The following is a 15,892-nucleotide window of genomic DNA, read 5'->3' as shown; positions in this document are numbered from 1 at the left end:
TATTTGTTGAAAGGACAAGTAATGATGCTGATGCTGATATTGACAGCAAATGCATATATCATCGGCAGTGTGCCAGTTCTAGTCTCTCTCTTTTTTTTTTTTTGCTACAGTTACAGCATTTTTTTCCAGAGAGCCAGTTGTTAACCATTTACCAGCACACCACTGCCTCTGTCTCCTCTGTCAGCCCAGAGAAGCCCACCCTTGTCCAGAAGTTCCCAAAGGCATAGGACAGAGCAGCAGGGGCCCAAGTTCCAGGTCCTGGTCCCTACTTCTCCCCTGTGAGCTGTGCGGCCCTGGGCCAGTCAGAGGAAACACCGGATATATTTATTTTTCTCATAAGAAAAAACCCCATTTCTCTTACGGGATTTTTGGTTCTTTTTTTTGAGGCAGAGTCTTGCTCTGTCACCCAGGCTGGAGTGCAATGGTGCAATCTTGGCTCACTGAATCTTGCGCTTCCTGGATTCAAGGGATTCTCCTGCCTCAGCTTCCTGAGTAGCTGGGATTACAGGAGCATGCTACCACGCCCTGCTAATTTTTGTATTTTTAGTAGAGACAGGGTCTCGCCATGTTGATCAGGCTGGTCTTGAACTCCTGGGGTCAAGTGATCCCATACGCCTCGGCCTCCCAAAGTGCTGTGGTTATAGGCGTGAGCCACCGTGCCCGGCCGTGCCAGCTCTGTTCAAAGCACTCAACAGATATTAACCCATTTAATCCCCACAACGCTCTAGATGAGTTTTTTTGCTTTGTTTTTTTTTTTTTGAAATGGAGTCTCGCTCTTTCGCCCAGGCTGGAGTGCAAAGGCACGATCTTGGCTCATTCACTGCAACCTCCGTTCCCTGGGTTCAAGCAATTCTCCTGCCTCAGCCTCCCTAGTAGCTGGGATTACAGGCATGAGCTAATATTTTGTATTTTTAGTTGAGATGGGGTTTCGCCATGTTGGCCAGGCTGGTCTCTAACTCTTGACTGCAAGTGATCTGCCCGCCTTGGCCTCCCAAAGTGCTGGGATTACAGGCGTGAGCCACCATGCCCAGCTCTAGATGGGTTTTTATGTCCTCATTTTGTAGATGGGGAAACTCAGCCTCAGCAAATCAGTGGCAGAGCAGGGCCTGGCATGCAGCTCAGAATGCTCTCATGTCCTTGGGCTTCGCTTGTCCTGTAAGATGGGTGGGGCCAGTAGCATTGCCCTCACTTTGAAAAAGCGAAACAGATCCAAATTCCAGCGAGAGGCTTATGGAAGTTTAGGTAAAGAGCCCTGGCTAAGGTCATCCCACTATTAAGTGGATGGGGATGTGGTAGAATCAGCACTTAGGGGTCTCAAGTGCAAAAGCGTTTTGTAAACCATCAAGGACCACAGACATGCTACGAAGTTGGAAGAATCTCACCTTTTAGAGATTTTTAGTCCAAGCTTAAGAAATAAGGAAACAAAACTTCTGAGAGGGAGGTGACCTGCCCCAAGTCATGCACGAGCATCTCAACCCTGCCCCTCTGCACTTTCCACAGTCCCAGAGTGGCACGCATTCCTTAGTGGCTCTGGGCACTGCACTCGACAGCTCATGCCATGGTGGGTTTGCACGACAGTCTTTTCCCTGAGCCTCACGATTGTCCTGGAGGAACTTGTTATACCCATTTATAGATGAAGGAACCGAGGCTCAGCAAAGGGAAGTGATTTATCCCATCTCACAGGCTCGTAAGTGGGGAACCTGGATGACTCTACATACAAAACCACCAGGGAGATGAAAAGAACCGAGAAAGAGCTGGGCTGATTGTGGTCAAGTGTGTAAGGCAGACCTGGCTGGAGGAGCCTGGAGACTGGGGCTCAGAAGGGACTTAGGGATTCCTCCCTGATTTTTGGTCACCCAGAAGTTATAGGGCTGCCTCCTTAGAGCCTGGGAGCTTCCTGGATGCATGGTCTGTCCCTGCCTCGAGGCTTCCAAGACAGGTGCCCTGGCTGGCCAGAGGTCAGCCTGGGGCTGGCACTACTGGAAGAGTGAGGAGGTGATGGCAAGATCTGGGATAGACCCCCAGCCCCCAGCATCACCTTTCTGAACCTGGGCTTCCTCATCTGCAAGACGGGGGACCCAGTTGTTATAGAAGTGAAATGAGCTAGTGCCACCAGATGCCTAGCCTGGGGACTGGCATGGAGCGAGCGTCCATCTAGGACAGCTGCCCTCACTGTTGCTATTGCTGTTGCTATTATTATTATTAGACTCAACAATATGCCTTTGAGCAGGTGGCTTTTGCTCTTTGAGCCTCAGTTTCCCCATCTCTAGGGCAAAGGAGGGTGATAAGACAGGTTATTCTGTAAAATCCTTCCAGCTGTGACCGTCTGTGATAACCAGCTTTCTTAAATCTGTTCATTCTGGCGCCATGTGGGCCTCACCATTGTAGTGACTTCCTATGTATGCTTACTGCAGTGTCAGTGTCTTGCGTGTGCCACAGACACACACGTGCTGTCCTTTTTCCTCACACTATCTCGATTGTCACACACCATCAGCCCCTTAGTCACAGAACAGGATGTTTGCTTATCTGAATCTCTGGTCCTGGGGAAGGGCAGCTGATCACCAAATGTTTGCTGAGCTGAGTTAGTTGCAGTTGGCAGTAGTTAGTTCTCTGTCACCAAAGGTATGCAAGTAAAGTCTAGGCAATGTTTCTGGTGAGTTTGGACCCGGATTACTTAAATTCCATAGATTTAAGCCCTAGGACTATGTAGAGCTGCCCCACTTAATGCCATAGCCCCTCACGCCTTGGGCTTTCTGGCTCAAGACACACATTTTACATTTGTAGGATGTGCGGCTACTGGAGGTGCCGACTGTATATCAGATGCGTGGGCCTAATTTTCCCATAATCCTCCAAACAGTGCTGTAGGGTCTCCTCCTCCTCCTCCTCCTCCACCTCTTCCTCCTCCTAGGGTCTCCTCCGCCTCCTCCTCTTCTTCCTCCTCCTCCTCCTCCTTCTTCTTCTCCTTCTCCTTCTTCTCCTTCTCCTTCTTTTTTCCTCTTCTCTTCCTTCTTCTTTCTTCCTCTTCTTTCCTCTTTTTCTTTTGTTGAAACAGGATCTTGCTCTGTTGCCCAGGCTGGAGTGCAGTGGTACAATTACAACTCACTGTAGCCTCGACTTCCCGAGTTCAAGCTATCCTCCCACCTCATCCTCCCAGGTAGCTGGGACCACAGCTCCTGCCACCACAGCTCGCTAATTTTAAAATTTTTTTTAAAGATGGGATCTTGCCCAGGCTTGCCTCCAACTCCCGGCTTCAAGCGACCCTCCTATATTGGTCTCCCAAAATGTTGGATTTACTGGCATGAGCTACCATGCCTGGCCTACTTCTTGCAGGGAGGTAGGAGGTACAAAAGAGTTCTGTTCCCGGTTATGTAAATGCCCACCCTCCAGGAACTGTGATTTGTAGCTCAGTTGGTAGGAGGGGTCTTGCAACCTTGCCTGGGGCAATGAGGCCTTTGCAGACCCTGACTGAGGCACAGGCTCTCTGTAGGGCCCTGGGGTTTGTCATCTGTGCTGCTAACAAAGGTGGAAAATTCCTACTTCCTGAGCTGAGGCTGAGGATTCTGACATGCATGAGCTTGCCTACTTTCCTTGGTATTTCACTTTTGGAGCCGGAAACAAAATCCTCCCAGATGCTCTGCTTGGCCCCTGTGAGTCTGACCTGCAGGCCGGTGCCTGGCAGAGGGCACACCACAGTGGCTCACCCTCCCACTCTCACTGCCCAGGAGCTGACGCAGGGAGAACGGGAGTCACAGCTCTGTGTCTGTGCTTACTGCAGCACCCTTAACCTCTCTGAGTCTCAGTTTCCTTATCTGTAAGATGGGATTGATTATTAGTAGGTGTCCAATCAATGTTAGGGACGACTATTAATAAGAAATTGCATCTGATAAGATGCCAGCTCCTCTGTCTCCAAGGACTTGTCTTTGCTGCCTGTTCCTGATTCCTGCAGAAACTCCTGTAGCCAAGACAACATAAAAGTAATCTGGTTTGCAAATATGTAATGAGCCAGTTACAGACAGAGAGGAAAGCAGATGGCAGCTTCCAGTGTTTTATCTGAATAGGTCAGCCAGGAGGAGAGGGTTTAGTGGCTCCCAAATCTGTCTCTAGATCATTTAATTTTTAGATAATTCAGTGACGCAAACCCAGAACCTTCAACCCCCTCCCTGTTTTTTGTTTGGCATTTTTGAAAATAATCAAAAGGACAGGAAAAGCTTTATGCATAGAGATGTTCCTCATCATGTAGAAGGAGGGTCACAGGAAACAACTTAGATGTTTAGGACCAGGGAACTGGTTAAATACATGATCTTATATCCATTCAATAAATGTCAAGCCGACATGACAAAAGGATACTTCTAAGAGTTCACCAAAAATGCGAGAATGTTTCTGATAACATGTTAAGGGAACAAAAATCTGGGTAACCAAATTGTATATACAACAAGGTTCAAAAGTTGAGAAGGCAAAATGCCAAATGATTACTGGCAGTGGTTGTCTTTGAGCATGAGATCGTAGGATGCTTTTGGGTTTTCTTTATTGTTTGTCACGGTATCCACGTTTTCTATGAAGAACATATATTGCTTTGGCAATAAAAATATTTAAACAAGCCAAGTGTTTGGAATGAATTATGGGTTTATTTATGTAAGAAAGATAATCAGCCAATTCGTGCTTAAAGGAAAGGTTTTGCTTACATAAAAGCTGGTAAAGAAACGCACAATCATGTTTGAATTTAAAATGAAATGTTTAAACTATTTATGAACTGTTTGTTTAATGATGGCCCATAGCACCCAACCACCCTTCCTGAGCAGGTAGAATCAGAGGGCTTCTAATAACCTGAAAAGAAGCAACCAGCTGGGAACCAGTGGAGAGAAGCTCTGGGAAGATGAGATTTTCTCCTGGGCTGCAAGATCCACTCATTCTCACAAAATGCAGCCTGGTTCCATAATTTGGTGTCCCCATGAAACAAAGGACAAGGACAGAGACAAACCATTCTCCAGCCTCCAATCTTCACTTTGATTCACATCTCTGCTGGCTGGGTTATCTCTTTGAGTGTTTTTTTCATGAAGCCGCAGGCATGGCATTTTCTGGGCACCCTCTCACATTGGAGCCTGTCTTTCTGCTGCCTTCTCTTGTGAAGAACCATTCAGCATCACACCGGCTCTCTCTCAGTCTACAGCTGCCCCCCCTGACAGCTCTGATGCATTCGCTACTGCAGAAAAACCTGAACTCAGCCTGATTTTTCTTGCTTTATGGATTGCCTATCCCTGTCCCCACCAACTCCCCAACCTCCAGTCAATCTGGATGCTTATAGTATTTTCTTTTTCTCGTTTCCATTCAAAAGTGCTGTCAGATGTATTTAGGGGACACTGTCTCGTCTCACCCCTTTTCATACCCTGTGAGCTGGGCAAGGCACCATTGCATAGGTGAGGGTTTGGAGGCTGGAGAGAGGAGGCACTAGGACTCAAACCACATTTGGGGATTTAGAGACATTCCCTGGATGTGCCCTAAGTCAACCCCGACTCTGGCATGTGAGGCAAACCAGCTATGCAATGAAGGAGCCTGGACAAGGGAGTCTCACCAAGGGTGTTCAAATCCCAGCTCTGCCGGTCACTAAGGGTGGAACTGTAAGTGCGTGGCCTCCTGTCAGAGCCCAGGTCCTTGCTTGTGGGATAAGGAGCATTGCCCCTGGCAGGAGGGCTGTTGTGAGGATCCAGTGTGATCATCCCTGACACTCAGGAATCCTTCCTGTTAGTTCCCATCCTGTCTCACGCATGACAGTTGCCTCCACTTTCCCCCAAATCCCCAGATTGTTCTGTCAAGTGATGACCCTGGGTGCCCTCACCTCCACCCCCTCAGCCACACACACCCCAGTCTAAACAGACTCCCGGAAGATATGGCCCAGGCCACTTGCAAGGAAAGTCCCTGCGGCTGCTACTCATCCTCATGGAAAACATGAGGACTGGGGAGGACTGGAGAGCAGGGAGTGTGGGGACAAGCAGGGTACCCCCATCACAGGGCAGAGGGCTCTGGCTGGGGCTTTTGGATCACTGCCTACCATGGGGAGGCCCAGGCCAGGGACTCAGGCTCCTACCCACCTCTCCAGCCCCAGCTCCTCCTTCCCCTCCTATCCCCTCCCTGCCCCACTGGTCTCCCCTGGCCCTGCCTGAGCAGCTTTGGGAGTTCCCACCTCTAGACCTTTGCTTATGCAGGGACGCAGGATGTGATGGGAAGACGCAGGCCAGGCTCCAGGGCCAGCCCAGTCTCTAACTAGTTCTGTCTCACCTCTAGGGAGCATTTCCTCAACTGTCAGGTGGAGACACAATACCTACTTGGCAGGTTTATTGGGGGGATACTTGTGATCATTTGGGGGGTCAAGGGTGCCCTGGGGCTCGAGCATACATCCATGGCACTGGGCAGTCTCCCCTGCCCTTTCTTTCCACTGCACGCCCTCCCTCATTTAGGCAGATCCTCTACTTTACCTGGGTCTAGGTCCTCCAACTTGAAACCTGCCCACAGTGACACATCAGACATTGTAGATGTGTCATAAGCTGGTGTTGGGACATGCAGGCAGCAAAGAGGCAGCTTGCGTGTGTACACGTGTGTGTGTGTGTGTGTGTTTGGGTGGTCCACACAGAGGCCCAGGAAGAAGAAGAGCAGAGATCCTGCCACATGGCTCCTGACGCTGGAGGTTTAGGGACAAATCATTAGTGTGACTGTCCCAAGGTCCTCTGGGTATAATACTTGGGGTTACAAATTTAGAGAGCTATGTTAGAACCACTTGGGCCTCTGCCTGTCTCTCCCACCAGGCTCTCAGCTCCCTGTGGGGAAAGATGTCTGAGCTGAGGGGAGCCCTGAGCAGTCTCTCAGCAAATGGTTAAGGGAAGAAGGAATAAACCAGCTTCTTGAGTCCGGGCACAATCTGGGTACTTTCAAACACAGTCCTATTGCGTTGGCACAGCAGTAGTCTTTATCATACAGGTGAGAAAGGAGAGGTTCGGAGAGGTCAGTGACCTGCCCTGGGTTACTCCGCAAGTTATTGGCCTAGTAACCTAACCCAGGGCCGTTGAACAATCGGGCCAGTTGGTGCCAATTTCTGAATATTAACTGCTAAAAAAATACTGGTGGCGAAATAGCTAGCACATCGGCGAGCCTGTTTGGGCTGTGGGCTCAGACTGAGCTCCTATAAAGGGTATGAAGCAGGCAGGGGCCATGGAATGGGGGAGGGGGGTTAGCAACTGCTATCCTACCTTTTTATAGATGAGGTGCCTGCTGTTGAGAGATAAAGGATCACTAGCAAAACCCACTAAAGAAGTGGGGGCCAGGGTGGAAAGGAGGCCTTTCTGGGGGTGCTGATGGAAACCCCCACCCAGGCAAATCTTGCTTCCCAGGCATTCTCCCAGTAAAGGCTGCATCGCTGTGCCCCACTTTGGCTGCAGGCTACTGTTTACCACCCAAGCTAGCAGCCACCCATTGATCTCTGTCCATCAACTGATTCTAATTCTCTGCATAGCACATAGCACTTCCTGGGATTGCCCTTCTCCTGTCTGCTCTTCAAAGAGCCATCCTTAGATGACCTACTGATACTGTTTTTTATCTTTCTAACTTGTCATTTTGTTTTTGTAATTCTTTTCTTTCTTCTATTTTTTAGGGTCATTATTATCTGGTTTATTGAATTGAACATTTTTTTTGCAATTTTTTCGGCTTAATAATTTAAAAATTTAAAGGCATGAATCCTCCCCTGACTATGGCTTTGGCTGCATCCCATAAGTTTGGTAAGCAGTGTTCTTATAGTTAGTCATTTCTCAAATATCTGTAATTTCAGTTTTGATGATCCGTCTCTTTGATGGTCTTCCTTTTGAGTAACAGTGTTTTCTAAAATTTTCAAGTTGTTTATTTCTATTCAAGTTTGTTTTGCTTTTTAAATATACATTTTTGCAAAGAGATATGCATCCTCATGGTAACATTTCAGAGTGCAAAACAGAATACAGTGAGGGGTAAGTCTCCCGCCAGGTCCTGTCCCTGCCCGTCGCCCCCAGAGACAGCCAGGCTCACTGGTGTCTCCTGTTGCTTTCCAGACATCTTCTGAGCTTTCGGGAGCAGATGTGCATATATCCATGTATAAGGACGCCTGCAGAAGCACCCCAAATGCACTGCCGGCTGTGTCCTCACTTCCTTGCATTTAATAACCTGTTGACCCACCTCGCTTTTCAATGGTCTCACAGTGTTTCAGAGTAGGACTGCCCTGTAATGCACCAGCCTCCGCAGGGAGTTCCCGGTTTTCATAGGTAGTTACGAATTCTACTATTATTTTTAGCTGAAGGAACAAAGGATCCCAGAGACCACATGCCTTGCCCTAGGCCACACAGCAGGGGAGGAGCGGAGAGGGATTCAGTCCCTGTGCTTGGCTTCTGAAAGAGGAGGAGCGGGGGCAGGAGGGAGAAGGGAAGTGGGTGGAGAGAGGAATCATCTTCACAGAGCCCATCTCCCTAAGGTGCTCAAGCTACAGTTCATTTGAGGAGTCCCCCCTAGTGTTCACTATTTTTGGCTGTCACAAATGATCAGCATCAGACCCCTCATCTGCAGGCCCTAGCCCGTGTGTGAGCACACCTGTTTCAGGTGTGCAGGCCCTCTTCTGCCTCCCCTGTCCTGTTCTTGTGTTCTAGCCATTGCTGTCTGAATCTTTCTGTTCAGAGAAGACCCAAGAGGTCCCTTCTCTCACCTCTCACTTTGCTAACTGGCCAGTGGGCTCCAGAGTTGGGGGGATGTTCCCCAGGTGCAGTTGTGCATGCATAAGGTACAATCTCCGAGGCTCCGGGAGAACCCCAGATAGCCTCCCTCTGTGGTCAGGGAGTGATCCCCTGCATTCTCAGAGCACAGCAGGTGCCAAACATGAGCCTGGATGCTGGGGCTGAGGGAGAGGCCCAGTCTTTTCCCCGAAGGGGCTTCCTGTTTGGTAGGGGAGGCAGGGCACGGCCTGATGCTTCCAGAAATGTTTGGACCCAAATCTACCTTGAAGGGAGCTAGCTGTGAGCTGTGTGCAGTTCACAATCTATCCATTTACGTTTTTGCGGAGATGTTCAATTTGCTAACAACTTGGAGCGGAGAGGGTTTCTGTCCTTTCCTGAGGCAGCTGGCACACAAGCACAGGTGCCAGAGAGTGAGGAACAGGTGTGGGGACCCCAAGTCTCTTGGCTGGTGGGACTCGGACGAAGGGCCCGAGGAGAGTGGCTTTTGGGTCCAGGACAGATCATTTGCTAAGGCAGCTTGTTTCAAAGTGTGGCTCATCTGTTTTGAAATCCCCAGAGATATTAGCCAGTCCTTGGGTACTGTAACAGAAATCTTGGGACCCCCAAACGCTTTATGCCAAAGGGAAAGTTAAGCCTGGAGACTGAGTCAAGCAATATTGTCATCCTTCTTCCTAACGACAGCTGTAATCTCACAAGCTTAGACATTAGCCAGACCTCCACAGAAAAGAAAAGACCTCGCATATCTCCCCATGACTACCCCCACAAATTGTTCTTTGTTGGGTGAAACCTTTCAGGATGTGGATCTTACCACAAAACAAGGACACATCAATTGTAACTTGAGGTCCGCAATCCAAGCCTGGCTCCTCACACTCAAATCTGTTAGATTCACACTGGTGGTGCTGATGTCCCCAGGTACAGCACGAAAACAAGGCAAGGGCAAGATGAGGTCAGTCCTCCTTCTGCCTAACCTCCTCTTCTACATACTTTCTCCACTTCAAGGACATGTGTAAAAATGCAAAAGAAAAATAAAATTAAAATCCCGGGACCCCAAACTCACTAAGCCAAAGGGAAAGGTCCAGCTGGGAGCTGGGTCATGCAACCTGCCTCCCGTTTTGTGTCTAAGTGGATAAGACTTCCCTCCCTCTCATTTTGCTCGCAGGGAAATTCCTTGTGGGCCTCGAGATCTTTACCTTCAAGCAGCTGTGTTGTATTTCACCCTTATGATGTAAATTAACAGCTTAGCTTCACAGGTATGGGACAAAGGATAGAACCAAAAGTCATCCCTCTGCTCACCTGAGGCGAGTGCATATCTGATGGCTTCCTATACGCTATGATTATGATTAGGGTTATGATTATTTGAGATAGAGTCTTGCTCTGTCGCCCAGGCTGGAGTGCAGCGGTGCGATCTCAGCTCCCTGCAGCCTCTGCCTCCTGGGTTCAAATGATTCTCCTGCCTCAGCTTCTCATGCCTGGCTAATTTTTGTATTTTTAGTAGAGACAGGGTTTCACCATGTTGGACAGGCTGGTGTTGAATTCTTGACCTCAGGTAATCCACCCACCTTGGCCTCCTAAACTACTGGGATTACAGGCGTGAGCTGCAGTGCCCAGCCCTGTGATTATTTTATCTTATATAAAAATGCAGATTGACTGAGCACCAGGTGAACGGCGAATTGATGATCCCTCCACCTGCTTCTTTCACATGAAAAATGTGCATTCAGTGAAGTGAATGAAAAGGCTCAAGGGGTGCTACTGCTTGCTTCTTTATGCTACCTTTCCCCTCGCTTTCCTCCCTCTTTCCCCTACCGCCTGCTCTTTTCCCTTTAAATAGTGAAGCCCCTTCTTTGAAAGAATCATGGGCCAGAGATGTTTCCTGTGATTTTGTGTCTCTCTTTCCTGGGTGTGTCCTTAACCTTGGCAAAATAAACTTTAAAAATAATTGAGACCTGCCTCAGTCCGTTTCTCTTTGATTTACAATATTAAGCCTCAGGAAAACCTCTTCGGGGGGCATAGGCCACACATATTTTCTATGGTTTGTGTTTTTCCCAGGTGCACCCTCAAACTCTCGATAAACATCATTTGAAGCTTATCAACTCAGTAAACCTCGATTGACTGAGACTTGCCACAGTCTGTCATTTCGGTGAATAGTACCCAGACCTCAAATCACAGTCCCCAGAGCAGGGCCCTGGCACCTACGTGGGTGACCAGCCTGCAGGTGCTTCTAATGTACAATAAAATTTAGTCTTTCTCCAGCAGACCACCCCTGCCACTGGCGTGTGACCCCTTAGGAAACCCGCAGGGAAGAGGAGAAGCAACCTCATGACCATGATAGCAACCACAGAAGCGACAGGACGGTGCTGGAGCCTGGTGCTGTGCAGGTCACAACACCCCACGGACGTCCCCGCAGGCACTGCTCATTTCCAGATGTCGCTCAGCTGGGCCACTTCTCTGTGCCCCCTGCCTCCCCCCCACCACTGCCCTTCACTGGTGGCACAGATCAGAGAGGGTCAGAGGGGTTGGCAGTGAATGGGATGGGACAGGCCAGAGTGAATCTAAAGTTTGAGCCCTGAAGAGAAGCGTGAGAAGGACTTTTGCTATCAGTGCCCGCAGGCTCATTGCCTGGACATAGGAGTGTGTGCATGTCAGAGAGGGCTTTTTTCTGGACACCCTCGAGCAGCTGTGGCCTTACTGCAAGGCAAATGCAATCTCTGTGACCGTCCCAGACCCTCACTCCTGCCTCTGTAGACCATCCTTCTGGTACCTGAGCTCCTGCAGTGTGCCTGACACCCGCTTTCACTACATCAGCACAATCAGAGGTCAGCCTCCCAGTGGTCCTCAGAAACAGTAATGATGATCCCCATTGTACAGGAGAAGAAACCGAGGCTCAGAGAACTTTCCTGGTAGGTAAGTGATAGGGGTGGAATTCAAATCCAGAGCTGTGTTTGTTCCACGCTGCTTTATGCTGTGATGACTTTTTTGGAATGTTTCTAGCCTCCAGAATCCTCCAGAGCCATCAGTGATGAAAGAGTCAAAGAAATACTTCACGTCTTAGGTTTGTTCTTGAAAGAAACCCTGGAGTGGGTGTTTTGGGGAAGCAGAGCCTTAGGTCCCCAGGAAAACCAGAGGACTTAGAGGAGGAATTGAGGATTTAACACTTTTCATGGAGGGCAGATTCAGTAGCTGTAGATATTTAGCTCAGAGAGAAGCAATAGGACTAGAATGGTACAAACCCCAAGGAAACAAAAGTGGGCCCATTGCTCAGTGGGGGATAGTTGGAGGAAAAGCTTTTAAATAGTAGAACTCTCCTGAGATGGAATGGGTTGCCTTGCAGAGTAGTGAGCTCCCCATTATTGGAGGCATGCACACTAAGAGGGGATTCCGGGACCGAGTGGATGTCAGAAGTGATGTATTTGGGGCCTTAAGTCTTGGCAGGTCTGATGGTTTGCCTCATGACCCTGAGGTACTGTAATTGTCCTAAGTGCCTTCTGAATCCTCAAAGCAACATGCAGACCTGCTCTGTGTGCCTTTTTCTTTTTTTAAGAGCAGTTTTAGATTCACAGCAAAATTGAGCAGAAAGTACGGAGACTTCCCGTATATCCCCTGCACCCACACATGCATAGCCTCCCCTGTTACTCACATCCCCCACAAGAGCAGTCAATTTGTTGTAATTGATGAACCTGCATTGACACATCATCATCACCCAAAGTCCATAGTTTTCATCAGGGTTCGCTCTTGGTGATGGACATTCTGTGGGTTTGGACAAATGCACAATGACATGTATCTACCATTATAGTATCATACAGAAGTTTCACTGTCCTAAAAGTCCTTTGGTTTTCTCCTCCAGCTCTCTCCTCCCTCCCTCTAATTACTGGCAACCATTGATTTTTTTATTTTTTACTGTCTTCATAGTTTTGCCTTTTCCAGAATGTCACATATAGTTGAAATCATACAGCATATGCCTTTTCAGAGCGGCTTCATTCACTTAGTGATAGGTCCTGTGTGCTTTTTTATTGCCTGCTATATGAGCAATATTTATTTATTCATTTAACCATTCAGCATTCCAGCAAACACTGACCCATGTTGGGCTAGGCATCATTTTGAGTGCAGAAGAGGCAGCTTGAGAGGAGAGATGAGGCCCCTGCTTTCATTCTGAAAACTAGAGTCTCCTGGTGCTATGATCTGAATGCCTGTGTCCCTCCAGAATTCACCTGTTGAGACTTAGTCCCCAAGGCGGTGATATTAAGAGGTGAGGCTTCTGGAGGGTCATTAGATCATGAGGTCCCCCTCCTCGTGAATGGAACTGGTGCTCTTTAAAAGAGGCCTGGGAGAGAGTGTTCACCCTTCCACCATATGAGGATGCATAGAAGATGCCATCTATGAGGACTAGGTCCTCACCAGACACCCAATCTGCCAGTGCCTTGATCTCGGGCTCACCAGCCTCCAGCACTGTGAGCAGTAAATGTCTGTTTTTCAATAAATTACCCAGTCTAAAGTATTTCTTTTAGCAGCTCAAATAGGCTACAATATCGGGCAAGTCTGCAGGGCTCCCCCCTCTCCACCCAGGTAGGCCCCTCCCTGACCACAAGCAGCACAGGTGAGGGGGCCGCCCTGATTTTATCCCTAGAGCCCTCGAACTTGTTACTGAGTCAGTCACTGTGTTAGAGACCACGTGGCACAGCTATTAGGTTGGTGCAAAAGTCGTTGCGATTTTTGGCGTTACTTCTAATGGCAAGAACCGCAACAACTTTTGCACCAACCTAATATTTCCATGTTGGATCCCACTGGCAAGCAACGACCAAATTCAAAGTCCTCAGACCCACTGTGCAGGCCCAGCCATGGGAACCTCCTCCTGTTTGCAAGGGAGGGAATCCCAAAGAGACTGAACCCCAAAGAGGTTGAGGGATTTCCCTGGACACTGAGTGGAGGGCTGGCTGAGGTCGTGTCCCCGCTCTGAGACTCAGTTTCCTCTGCGCAGTGAGAGGCTTGGAGTGCAGGGTTGCAGGGAGAGCTGGGATGAGGCCTGGGGTCCTGCCTGTGGGGACAGCACACATGCTTCCTCTTTTTCATCCACAGACGCCTACTCCTGGCTGTCTTTCCCCAAGCAGGGGAAAGAGGAAATGCTTCCTCTAAGCTTATGGGGCTCACAACTGTGGAATGTCTCTTGCTGCTGCCAGGGCTTGAAGGACACAGCACAGGTTTTTCTCCAGAGAACCTGGGGCAGGGGATGTTAGCAATGTCCTCTGGGGTCGCTCACCAGTCCCCCTGCCACCTAAGCCCTTCTCCCACTCAGAAACAGAATTAGGGGTGGGGTTGGCTGGGGAGCCCCCCATCACCCCACACCCGTGCCAGAGTTCCCACTTCCTGTAGGCTGGGGAGCCACAGGCGGCCTGTGACTCAGTGAGGCACATTCTGACCTGCCCGGAACAGCAACACCTGCTGTCCACCTCCACCCAGGCTGCGGAAGCGACCTACTCTTCAGCAACTCGAACCACGGCTGCCATTTATTTAGTGTCTATGACACACGTGGTGCTCCACAGGCAAGAGCCTACCTCTGTCTCTCCACAAAGAGGAATTACCAGGTCTTCTTTACAGCTCGGGAGACGGGGACAAAATAACTCGCCCAAAAATGTCACTCACAGGGTGAGAGCAGAACTGGAACTCCAATCTGGGCTGGATGCAAAGCCGGTGCTCGGAACCCCTGCACCATCCTGCCCCCCTACCCCGGTCAGCGAGGACCGTGGGAAGAGGGTTGCTAAGTCCTTCTGAGATAGTCACCACCACCTACCTCCTGGAGGCACATCAGCCAGTATTCACTAACCCCTCCTGCCTGCTTCTGATTTAATCCTGCCATCCCCAGGGAGCCAGCGAGCAGGTTGCTTTGCAGACAGAGAAACTGAGGCTCAGAGAGGTTGAGTAGCTTGTCCAGGGTCACACAGGGCCAACGAGTGGCACGGCTGTGAGTGAAAAGCCAGGTTCTGGCATCTCCACCCAGCACCCGTCCCTGCTGCACCACGCCTCGCTGCCTTACTCCAAGGTGTCCACCCAAAGTATGTGAAAATCCAATCATGAAATCCCTCACACACTGGACACACACAAGCCTGTCTGTCACCTTGATTCAGAGAAGAGAAACCTACAACAGACAAACAGGGCGATTCCCCCTGCTGGGAACCCTTCTTCCCGTTGCCTGTCGACCTCCCCTCCGGAAGGAAGGGAACTTTTCCCAACTCCGCAGGACCAGAGGGAAACTTCTCCCCGCTGCCTGCCCTCCTTCCCTCTAGGCTGGGACAGCTTGTCCTCCCAGCAAAGGTGAGGCGGCTGGACCAGCCCCTGCCCGGCACCCACCTTCTCCGGAGCAAGCAGCATGGGCACTTCAGTCACTCCCTGGGTACTGCGAGGCAGCCTGATGTCCCCACCGTCCCCACCCCTCCTTGGAGCCCAGAGGCCAGAGCTGTAGTGGCGGCGAGAACAGCTCATCTTTCAAGGACTGGGTGGTGATGTCATCAGCCTCCTGGGCACTTCCCCCTCCGCCTCCAGCCGAGCTGCTCTCCTGCCCAGCCCAAGCCAGGCTGCCTGTGGGGCCGGGGTGGCTGCGGTCACCTTTGTTCTCCACTCTGCCACCCTCTGAGCCCTGGGGACCAGCGAGGCTCTTGGAAGATTTCCATGTTTGCATAGCCCGGCTCCCCACTGGAGTCGTGGTATGGCAAAAGCGTCCCTCCCAGCTGACCACAAAGTGGCCTGTGGAGCCCCATGTGAATAAATTCGCCTCACGTAACATTTATTTCTTATCACTATTTATTTTCCTAAGGTGGTTGTTTTGTGTCTGAGTTTTGGATGTAAACAGTGGGCATTTACGCGGAAGGTGTAAACAGAGGGTGGCCAGGAGGGCAGGGGGAGTCCTGGGATTTCTTTGTACAGCTCCCAAGGGCGACAGTGGCAGAAGCTGTCCTGTTTCCTGGGGATGGGTGTTTGTGCTCCCCTGAGACACGCGGCCGTTTCTTTGGAGATATATGGTGGTGGTTTCTTCCATGTCAATGCTCAGATTGGCTTTCTCGGTTTTGCTCAAAGACTTACTAACAATCTGTAGCACTTTACACTCCCAGGGCTGAGACGGTAGGAGCTGGAAAGGGCAGGGACTTTTAAAATATTTTTTTTTTGAA

At 49.9% G+C, this 15,892-nt stretch overlaps 1 protein-coding gene across 1 annotated transcript in view; it reads right to left on the bottom strand.

Annotated features, from left to right (window-relative positions):
• Positions 1-15,185, bottom strand: part of BDKRB2 (bradykinin receptor B2) — a 38,352-nt gene extending 23,167 nt beyond the window's left edge. The window contains 1 exon segment of the mRNA XM_017857926.1: positions 15,078-15,185. The gene's annotated coding sequence lies outside the window, so the exon portion shown is untranslated.
• Between the last annotated feature and the right edge of the window lie 707 nt (positions 15,186-15,892).

This window comes from Rhinopithecus bieti, unplaced genomic scaffold (assembly GCF_001698545.2).
Source record: "Rhinopithecus bieti isolate Rb0 unplaced genomic scaffold, ASM169854v2 scaffold_41913, whole genome shotgun sequence".
Classification (NCBI taxonomy): domain Eukaryota; kingdom Metazoa; phylum Chordata; class Mammalia; order Primates; family Cercopithecidae; genus Rhinopithecus; species Rhinopithecus bieti.
This window is presented reverse-complemented; position numbering and strand designations above follow the sequence as displayed.